The sequence below is a fragment of the Lissotriton helveticus genome, chromosome 2_1 (genome assembly GCF_964261635.1).
Source record: "Lissotriton helveticus chromosome 2_1, aLisHel1.1, whole genome shotgun sequence".
Lineage (NCBI taxonomy): Eukaryota > Metazoa > Chordata > Amphibia > Caudata > Salamandridae > Lissotriton > Lissotriton helveticus.
In genome coordinates, this window is record NC_136059.1 from 1,140,799,600 (window position 1) to 1,140,807,651 (window position 8,052).

The window sequence follows — 8,052 nt, forward strand, 5'->3', positions numbered from 1 at the left end:
GAAAAAGTACCAATACAACGCATTCTGTTACAACGCATACATTTACATCGATTTTTTATATATAAAAAAATTTTTGTAACATAAAATCTGGCACGGGATGCAGGGAAAATAGGGGTTTTGGGTGGGGAAGTGTATTAAAATATAGTGAAAAACTACACGTACAAGTAACAATATTTTAATAAATAATTTAAACATATACCGTTTTTTTTTTTTGTAACATAAAATCTGGCACGGGATGCAGGGAAAATAGGGGTTTTGGGTGGGGAAGTGTATTAAAATATAGTGAAAAACTACACGTACAAGTAACAATATTTTAATAAATAATTTAAACATATACCGTTTTTTTTTTTTGTAACATAAAATCTGGCACGGGATGCAGGGAAAATAGGGGTTTTGGGTGGGGAAGTGTATTAAAATCTATAAAAAATCTCCACATAAACTTTCTTTTTTTGTTTAAAAATTAATAAATTAATAAATTAGCTTAAAATATTATAATTTTAAATTAATTAAATAAATAAATTAAAAAATTAAATAAATAAAATAATAGCCAAAAATCATACGGAAACACTGTATAATCATACGAGTATTAAATTTAATACTCGAGTATTAAAATTAATACTTGAGTAACAATAAATATATTAAAATTTTTAAAATTTACATTAATTTTCAAAATAATTTCGTTACATCATTTCATATTGTTACATTATCTGTAAACAATTATTTAAAAAAATAATTAATTAGATTTTTAAAAATGTATATATATATTTATTAATTAAATTAAATAAATAAATAATTTTTATTATTTAAGTAAAATAAAATAAAACGACGTGTTGGTAGTAAAATAATTCCATAAATAATCGACCTATATTTCTATTATTCAAACAACACAGATACAATGCAATGCATAGAGATATTCTAATTAAAACGAGATTAATAAAAAACGTACTCGATATATTTTACAAAGTAGTCATAGTAAGGAAAATTATTATATTTCAAGAAAATAACGACGTATTGAAAAAATAAGGAATAAATGATTAGTAAATAATTGATTTTTAAACTTTTTAATCAAAAGTAACACATTAACGTGCAAAGTTGCGCCATTTTACACACAGGAAACTAAAATGAAGTCCATCTACGATTTCCATGACCTACAATATCAACAAGACTTTCAAGATGGATGCCAAAATGGAACGAAAATATGAAAAGTTTACTTCCACGTAACGTATTTTAAATTATATGTTTCCACATCAAATGATTTTTAAAAAATTTAGAAACGGAACGGTATAATTTACTCCAAAAATAATGATAATTACGAAAAGTTATAAATAGAAGAAACCCACCATTTTGAAGGCAGTTGATTATCAACTAACAGAGTGAGCAGACGTGAAAACCTGACCCTCTGACCTCTTGATTTAATTGTGAAGGAAAAGGAACATAGACGCATTTCTCTTTCACATTAAAGTAAGTCAAATGAAATAAGAATTACATTTATGTAGTGCTAACATATCAGCACCAATATATTTTAAAAAGTTTTTTTAAAATAAATTATTTAATATAATAATAAGCATTTAGAAAGAAAGTATTAAAACGTTTGTTAGGAATGTTTATAAGTGTTAAAGTTTTTATAATTATTAAACAGAATACTTTTAAGAAAATGAAACAAAGGTTGATGAAATTTTTTTTAACCAATAATTGCATTGTCAACAAGGTAACTGCTGAATACTTTAAAAAAGCTTATATTTCAACTTATTTAATTTAAATAAATAAATGAAAAAATACATTACCATAACCAAAATAAACAAGCAACATTACTAAACGTTCTCTCCCTCATTCCCCACATCCTTCGAAAATTAATCGTAAATGTAATATGTTAAAAATAGTAAGACAGACACATAATACAGCGTAAAAATGGATGACAACTAAATGTCAGAATAATTAAAATTAAAATATAGAATATGTATTTATTTGCTTTGCATCTCATGCAAATCAACATTTAATTTTAGATACTTCAATGTATGTTGTGAAGCAGTATAGATTGTGAAAAAAACCTGAAACAACAATCGATTCAACCAAAGATTTAAAAATATAAGAAAAATAAAGGACTATCAGCAAGGTAAATACTTGACAGTTTTAATCTACCAGTAGAATATCGTTTTTAAAAAATATAAATTAGTATAAGAAGTAGATTATTTTCTACAAAAAATGTCATAGTAATAAAACTCGCATGTATTATGAAGGAACATATGACACGTTTTCAAATGTTTTCTTTACAGCAAAAGGAGAACAACCATGACTGAGAAAGCCACCGAAAATCAGCCAATATCGAAACCATTTGCAAAATAACACCACAAATTAACATTCAAATCTCAAAGGTAACTTTTAAATATAAACACATTTCTATTTAAGAATACAATGGAAATCATAAATATTTTTTAGCTGAATATGTGCAGGATAGTCGAAAAAATGTAAATTTGTAATCGAACTCTAGGTAAGTGCATATTCTGAAAAAAATGCTGATTATTAATAGAAACTTAGAAAAGTACTGGATATTGTGAAATTATCTCTTATTATTTCCACTCTGAGAAAGTGCATGACTTTAGTGGTCCCCAAACCTTTTTTGGGGGTGCTAGAGGGTGTCAAAGTGACACCCCCTGCACCCTTGTCAATATCTGTATTTACCGATTCTGTAAATACCGACCGGTAATGTCCCATTCATTCCTATGGGCTTCAAAGCCCATAGGAATGAATGGGGCATTACCGGTCGGTATTTACCGAATCGGTAAATACAGATATTTTCCAATTCAGCAAAAAGAACATCTGGATGTTCCTACATCTCGACCCCTTAGATTTACCGATTTTTAATTACCTAATCGGTATGATTCGGTAATTAAAAATCAGTAAATCTATTTTACCTACATCGGGCCCTAAGTATTCTAAGTCCAGGTAAATGCATGATGTAAGAAACTGCTGGTTAGTGTTAACATTTCACTAATTTTTAAACATTAATAACCATATTTTTATTCAAGACAACGTACAAAAGGGATAAATAATTAAAACATTATCCAAATATATAACACATTTTCTAATTTTTTTTACATTCAAAGGAGAACAACCAAAACCGAAAAAACAACCGAAGCTCAGCCAATATCAAAACAATTTGCAAGACTTGAAAGAAACCCACAAACCAACCTTCAAAACTCAAAGGTAACTTTTAAATATAAACACATTTCTATTTGAGAATACATTAGAAATCATAAATATTTTTTTAGCTGAATATGTGCAGGATAGTCGAAAAAATCTAAATTTCTAATCGAACTCTAGGTAAGTGCATATTGTGTTTAAAATGCTGATTATTAATAGAAACTAAGAAAAGTACTTGATATTGTGAAATTATCTCTTATTATTTCCACTCTGAGAAAGTGCATGACTTTAGTGGTCCCCAAACCTTTTTTGGGGGTGCTAGAGGGTGTCAAAGTGACACCCCCTGCACCCTTGTCAATATCTGTATTTACCGATTCGGTAAATACCGACCGGTAATGCCCCATTCATTCCTATGCGCTTCAAAGCCCATAGGAATGAATGGGGTATTACCGGTCGGTATTTACCGAATCGGTAAATACAGATATTCACCAATTCGGCAAAAGTAACATCTGGATGTTCCTACATCTCGACCCCTTAGATTTACCGATTTTTAATTACCTAATCGGTATGATTCGGTAATTAAAAATCAGTAAATCTATTTTACCTACATCGGGCCCTAAGTAATGTAAGTCCAGGTAAATGCATAATGTAAGAAAGGGCTGGTTAGTGTTAACATTTTACTAATTTGTAAACAATAATAAACATATTTTTATTCAAGACAACGTACAAAAGGGATAAATAATTAAAACATTATCCAAATATATAACACATTTTCTATTTTTTTTTTTCATTCAAAGGAGAACAACCAAAACTGTAAAAGCGATCAAAGCTCAGCCAATATCAAAACAGTTTGCAAGACTTGAAAGAAACCCACAAACCAACCTTCAAAACTCAAAGGTAACTGTCAAATGAACACATTTCATTTTCTGCTTACATTGCATACGATATATAATTTTAAAGCAGAAAAAACGCAGGATAGTGAAAAAATTTCATTTACTATTTAAACTCCAGGTAATTGTTTGATACGGGAAAGTGCTGGATAGATTAGAAATACAAATTACTATTCTAACTCCAGGTAAGAGCATGATTAGATAAAGTGCTGGATAGTGTAGAAATGCCACTTACTATTCCAACACCAATAAAGTGCATGATTAAAGAAAGTACTGTATAGTGTTAAAGTGCCACTTACTATGCAATGTTCAAGTAAATACATTATTAGTGCAAGTGCTGGATAGTGTTGAAGTGCCACTTACTATTCTAACTCCAGGAAAGTGCATGTTTAGGAAAAGTGCTGGATAGTGTTGAAGTGCCACTTACTATTATAACTCCAGGAAAGTGCATGATTAGGGAAAGTGCTGAATAGTGTTGAAGTGCCACTTACTATTCTAACTCCAGGAAAGTGGATGATTAGGGAAAGTGCTGGATAGTGTTGAAGTGCCACTTACTATTCTAACTCCAGGAAAGTGCATGATTAGGGAAAGTGCTGGATAGTGTTGAAGTGCCACTTACTATTCTAACTCCAGGAAAGTGCATGATTAGGGAAAGTGCTGGATAGTGTTGAAGTGCCACTTACTATTCTAACTCCAGGAAAGTGCATGTTTAGGGAAAGTGCTGGATAGTGTTGAAGTGCCACTTTCTATTCTAACTCCAGGAAAGTGCATGATTAGGGAAAGTGCTGGATAGTGTTGAAGTGCCACTTACTATTCTAACTCCAGGAAAGTGCATGATTAGGGAAAGTGCTGGATAGTGTTGAAGTGCCACTTACTATTCTAACTCCAGGAAAGTGCATGATTAGGGAAAGTGCTGGATAGTGTTGAAGTGCCCCTTACTATTCTAACTCCAGGAAAGTGCATGTTTAGGGAAAGTGCTGGATAGTGTTGAAGTGCCACTTACTATTCTAACTCCAGGAAAGTGCATGATTAGGGAAAGTGCTGGATAGTGTTGAAGTGCCACTTACTATTCTAACTCCAGGAAAGTGGATGATTAGGGAAAGTGCTGGATAGTGTTGAAGTGCCACTTACTATTCTAACTCCAGGAAAGTGCACGATTAGGGAAAGTGCTGGATAGTGTTGAAGTGCCACTTACTATTCTAACTCCAGGAAAGTGCATGATTAGGGAAAGTGCTGGATAGTGTTGAAGTGCCACTTACTATTCTAACTCCAGGAAAGTGCATGATTAGGGAAAGTGCTGGATAGTGTTGAAGTGCCCCTTACTATTCTAACTCCAGGAAAGTGCATGTTTAGGGAAAGTGCTGGATAGTGTTGAAGTGCCACTTACTATTCTAACTCCAGGAAAGTGCATGATTAGGGAAAGTGCTGGATAGTGTTGAAGTGCCATTTACTATTCTAACTCCAGGAAAGTGGATGATTAGGGAAAGTGCTGGATAGTGTTGAAGTGCCACTTACTATTCTAACTCCAGGAAAGTGCACGATTAGGGAAAGTGCTGGATAGTGTTGAAGTGCCACTTACTATTCTAACTCCAGGAAAGTGCATGATTAGGGAAAGTGCTGGATAGTGTTGAAGTGCCACTTACTATTCTAACTGCAGGAAAGTGCATGTTTAGGGAAAGTGCTGGATAGTGTTGAAGTACCACTTACTATTCTAACTCCAGGAAAGAGCATGTTTAGGGAAAGTGCTGGATAGTGTTGAAGTGCCACTTACTATTCTAACTCCAGTAAAGTGCATGTTTAGGGAAAGTGCTGGATAGTGTTTAAGTGCCACTTACAATTCCAAGTCCATATAAATGCATGAGCAAATAAAGTGCTGGTTAGTGTTAACATGTCACAAATTTCTATTCATCAATACATATAGATTATTTTTTTCAACGTTTAGAAAAGATATAGAAATAAATCATTATCAAACCATATAACATTTTTTTAAATTTTTTCATTACAGCCAAACAATACAAACCAAAACCGAAAAAGCAAGCAAAGCTCAGCCAACATCCAAACAATTTTAAAGAATTGAAAGAAACCGACAAAGCAACCTTCAAAACTCAAAGGTAACTGACAAATAAACACATTTCATTTTCTGCGTACATTGCATACAAAATATAATTTTAAAACCAAAAAAGTGCAGGATAGTGAAAAATGTCAATTACTATTCAAACTCCAGGTAATTGCTTGATTAGGGAAAGTGCTGGATAGTGGTGAAGTGCCACTTACTATTCTAACACCAGGTAAGTGCTTGATTAGGGAAAGTGCTGGATAGTGTTGAAGTGCCACTTACTATTCTAACTCCAGGAAAGTGCATGTTTAGGGAAAGTGCTGGATAGTGTTGAAGTGCCACTAACTATTCTAACTCCAGGAAAGTGCATGATTAGGGAAAGTGCTGGATAGTGTTGAAGTGTCACTTACTATTCTAACTCCAGGAAAGTGCATGATTAGGGAAAGTGTTGGATAGTGTTTAAGTGCCACTTACTATTCTAACACCAGGTAAGTGCTTGATTAGGGAAAGTGCTGGATAGTGTTGAAGTGCCACTTACTATTCTAACTCCAGGAAAGTGCATGATTAGGGAAAGTGCTGGATAGTGTTGAAGTGCCACTTACTATTCTAACTCCAGGAAAGTGCATGTTTAGGGAAAGTGCTGGATAGTGTTGAAGTGCCACTTACTATTCTAACTCCAGGAAAGTGCATGATTAGGGAAAGTGCTGGATAGTGTTGAAGTGCCACTTATTATTCTAACTCCAGGAAAGTGGATGATTAGGGAAAGTGCTGGATAGTGTTGAAGTGCCACTTAATATTCTAACTCCATGAATGTGCATGATTAGGGAAAGTGCTGGATAGTGTTGAAGTGCCACTTACTATTCTAACTCCAGGAAAGTGCATGATTAGGGAAAGTGCTGGATAGTGTTGAAGTGCCACTTACTATTCTAACTCCAGGAGAGTGCATCATTAGGGAAAGTGCTGGATAGTGTTGAAGTGCCACTTACTATTCTAACTCCAGGAAAGTGCATCATTAGGGAAAGTGCTGGATAGTGTTTAAGTGCCACTTACTATTCTAACACCAGGTAAGTGCTTGATTAGGGAAAGTGCTGAATAGTGTTGAAATGCAACTTACTATTCTAACTCCAGGAAAGTGCATGATTAGGGAAAGTGCTGGATAGTGTTGAAGTGCCATTTACTATTCTAACTCCAGGAAAGTGCATGATTAAGGAAAGTGCTGGATAGTGTTGAAGTGCCACTTACTATTCTAACTCCAGATAAGTACATAATTAGAGAAAATGCTGGATAGTGTTGAAGTGCAACTTACTATTCTAACTCCTGGAAAGTGCATTAGTAGGGAAAGTGTTGGATAGTATTGAAGTGCCACTTACTATTCTAACACCAGGTAAGTGCTTGATTAGGGAAAGTGCTGGATAGGATTGAAGTGCCACTTACTATTCTAACTCCACGAAAGTGCATGTTTAGGGAAAGTGCTGGATAGTGTTTAAGTGCCACTTACAATTCCAAGTCCAGATAAATGCATGAGCAAATAAAGTGCTGGTTAGTGTTAACATGTCACAAATTTCTAATCATCAATACATATAGATTATTTTTTTCAACGTTTAGAAAAGATATAGAAATAAAACATTATCAAACCATAAAACATTTTTTTTAATTTTTTCATTACAGCCAAACAAGATAAACCAAAACCGAAAAAGCAAGCAAAGCTCAGCCAACATCCAAACAATTTGCAAGACTTGAAAGAAACCCACAAAGTAACCTTCAAAACTCAAAGGTAACTGTCAAATAAACACATTTCATTATCTGCGTACATTGCATACAAAATATAATTTTAAAACCAAAAAAGTGCAGGATAGTAAAAAATGTCAATTACTATTCAAACTCCAGGTAAGTGCTTCATTAGGAAACATACTGGATAGTTTTGAAGTGCCTCTTACTATTCTAACTCCAGATAAGTGCATGATT

The 8,052-nt window shown here is 33.1% G+C and overlaps 1 long non-coding RNA gene across 1 annotated transcript; it reads left to right on the top strand.

Moving 5' to 3' along the window:
- The first annotated feature begins 2,293 nt into the window (after nt 1-2,293).
- Nucleotides 2,294-7,832, top strand: LOC144819626 (uncharacterized). The gene is made up of 4 exons (XR_013607485.1): nt 2,294-2,372; nt 3,105-3,204; nt 3,939-4,038; nt 7,756-7,832. It is a non-coding gene; the product is annotated as an uncharacterized LOC144819626 (long non-coding RNA).
- The last annotated feature ends 220 nt before the right edge of the window (nt 7,833-8,052 follow it).